The 3,263-nt window shown below is 37.1% G+C and overlaps 1 non-coding gene across 1 annotated transcript; it reads right to left on the bottom strand.

The window, feature by feature from the left end:
* Positions 1 to 2,717: 2,717 nt before the first annotated feature.
* LOC141723110 (small nucleolar RNA R71) lies at positions 2,718 to 2,824 on the bottom strand. The gene has a single exon (XR_012576101.1). It is a non-coding gene; the product is annotated as a small nucleolar RNA R71 (small nucleolar RNA).
* Between the last annotated feature and the right edge of the window lie 439 nt (positions 2,825 to 3,263).

Raw genomic sequence — 3,263 nt, 5'->3', positions numbered from 1 at the left:
GTAGCCTTCTCAAGATCTGACCACTCAGATTTTTATTTCCTGATATAGTGCTCAGGAACTGCTGATGTCATCGCCACAACTTTCTTAGGATAAGGAAGTCCATGATTGATTATATCAACGTAAGCATCATCAATGACGTCAAGAAACATAAGCATCTTTACTCTCCATGTAGAGTACTCAGCCTTTTTCCAAGATTGGGATCTTCATGCTTTCATACTTACTTCCTGACATCATGGCATTTTCTAATTAACAATCAATTTGACTCCTCTGATACCACTTGTTACCCAGTAAATGATAATTGTTTGGGGGTAGGATATAATTATCAAATAGTTCGATATCAAGAAAGTAAAGTAAAAATAATATAGTCAAATAACAGTTTATTAAATCTCTTATAAACTGTTACAAAACTCTCTCAAGAAAAATAGTGTTCTTGAGAGCTGCTAGGTTATGATATTACTCGAGTAGTGCATACCACAAAATATAACTTATTCTGTGTTTATATATCACACAGCTACTCTATAAATTTCTATCAGCTACAAGACATGTTACAGTATAATTTATCTTGTTTCTATACATATCTAATCAACAATTTTGATCTTTGTTGAGTGATATTTATGACACTTTATAACGTTTCATTAAGCTTTGAATTGGTGTTTTTGTACTCAAGTTATTGGTGTTTTAATGTGTTTTCTAGTGTTTTTGCATTTCAGGTATTAATCCGGAATTCAGGTGAATTAGCATTGATTTGATGCTAATATGGTGTTAGGATGGTGTCCAAGGAATAAAGCTCGTGAAGACCAACTCATTGCAGCAAGAAAATAAGAAGAAAAAAGAATTTTCTCCAGAAGGTCGGCGCGCCCGCGCTGTCATAGCGCACGGTCGTGCCTGAAGAACAGAGACATAGCGCCCGCGCTGATCAAGCGCGCGGCCGCGCCGGGCCGGGATTTCTGAATCCTGATTCTTAAGGGATTTTAATTGGAGGACTTCCACTATGCATGGGCTGCTATATATACCTAAATAAAGGTCGTTTTTCATAAGGATACGTACCAGAGTACAAGGAGAAGGCGTAAGAAGACCATTTTAGCATAATTTAATGAAGGCGAAGAAGATCTAGTTTATACTAGTGATTCTTTATTCTAAGTTGTAACTTTGGATGCTAGTTTTCTTTTTCATGAACCTATACTCCTGTTTCGTATTTTGTTTATTATTTATTCAATATAAAGACTACGTTTATTATACCATGCTTTCATCGGAACCCATGTTGATGATGATTCCGATTATGGGCTAATCATTATCATGGGGTTCTAGCGGATTTATTTATGGATTTCTTTAGTTAATTTATTTTGATGCTTTAGTGTGTGGTGATTGTATGATAAAATATTTTGGTTGTGCTTATTCGTCTTTTAAGCATCACAAACTTATAAGATAGCGTGTTAATTCTTAATGAAGGGAAAGTGAATTTAAGGGTTTAGAACTTGCCATGCTAGCATGGGTTCATGTATTTGTTATGCATGATTCGTAAGTAATTTTAACCATCTTATTTGCCCTATGTAATCACGATAGATAACTTGCGCATTAAACTGTTATGTTGTCAAATTCTATAGACATATAGGGTCTCAATATAATTGGTATCTATTCAGCTTCTATCTCTTTTATGGATGTCTGGTAGTATGGTATTCGTATGACGAAAGTTGGCATTTATCAGTTTCGTGTTATCTGATTAGTGTCATCACCATTACATGTTAAGGTTAAGAATGAAAAGGCTATTGAATGAAGTATTTAATGAAGTTAGAATTCCATATTTGTGTCATATATTATTCAACTCTATTTAATCTCTTAGTTAATGTTCTCTAGTATAATTCTCAATAGTTAATCATAGTATAATCAAAACCCAAATTGTTATTCGTCTTAGCATTGAATAATAACCATATCATTATTGCATAAGTGCATAAATCACACAGTGAACCTAAACCAGTCTCTGTGGGAACGAACTAGAAATAATTCTATATTACTTGTGATCGCGTATACTTGCGTGAATTTTAGCGCGTGTTTAGCGACTAACAAGTTTTTGGCGCTGTTGCCGAGGACTCGGTATTAACTTTTTATTTTATGTGTTTGTCATCAGTGATCGTTAAATTTCATTGACTCGGACATTGTTACTTACCTACTCTTTTTCTTGTCATGTTTCAGGTAGTCTAGCGAGCGTGTATGCATATACGTTCGCGGGCTCGTAAGAGAACTCTGGATCAAGCCGATGCGGAAGCTATAGTGATTCGAAGGGAAGTTTTTGAGTACGAAGAGAAAGTTGAGGAACCAGCTTTAGTAGTAATGGGAGATCAAGCAGAAATTCCTTAGGCTTTGATGGACTATTCTCAGCCTAAGATCAATGATATTCAGTCAAGCATCATCAGACCAACCATCTCGGCTAACACTTTTGAGATCAAGTCGAGCACGATTCAGATGATACAAAACTCAGTTCAGTTTGGGGGTTCTCCTACAGAAGACCCAACATGCACATCAGGGATTTCATCAAGATCTACGATACTTTCAAGTTCAATGGGGTGACTAAAGATTCTATCAAGCTGCGACTCTTCCCATTCTCTCTGAGGGATAAAGAAAAGTGCTAGTTACATTCTCTACCACCATGGTCTATCACCAAATGGGAGGATCCTGCTCAAAAGTTTCTCACTAAATTCTTTCCTATGGCGAAGACTGCTGCAATCAGGAATGCTCTTACTCAGTTTGCACAGCAAACTGGAGAATCTCTGTGTGAGGCTTGGGATCGTTATAAGGAGATGCTAAGGAAGTGCCCACACCATGGCATGCCTGATTGGATGATTATAAACTGTTTCTACAATGGTTTCGGCGCACAATCTAGACCTATGCTCGATGTAGCATCTGGTGGAGCCTTATGGGCCAAAAGCTATAATGAAGCTTATGAGTTGATTGAGCTTATAGAAGCTAATGAATAACAGAATTCTACGCAAAGAATGTTGCAAGGCAAGGTAGCAGGAATTCTGGAAGTAGATACAGCTACTGCTATAGCTGCTCAACTTCAAGCTTTGACGATGAAAGTGGACTCTTTGGCTAATTATGGAGTTAATCAAATCACTAATGTTTGTGAACTTTGTGTGGGGGCACATGAAACTGAGCAGTGTGCTATTTCTAGCGAATCAGCTTAATTTATGAGCAACTTTTAGAGACCACAGCAGCAAGCTCCAGCCACTTATCATCCCAATAACCGTAATCATCCTAACATCAGC

This window comes from Apium graveolens, chromosome 4 (genome assembly GCF_009905375.1).
Source record: "Apium graveolens cultivar Ventura chromosome 4, ASM990537v1, whole genome shotgun sequence".
In the NCBI taxonomy this organism is placed as follows: Eukaryota; Viridiplantae; Streptophyta; class Magnoliopsida; order Apiales; family Apiaceae; genus Apium; species Apium graveolens.
Note: the sequence above shows the minus strand (reverse complement) of the source record. Positions and strands in the feature narration are given on the sequence as shown.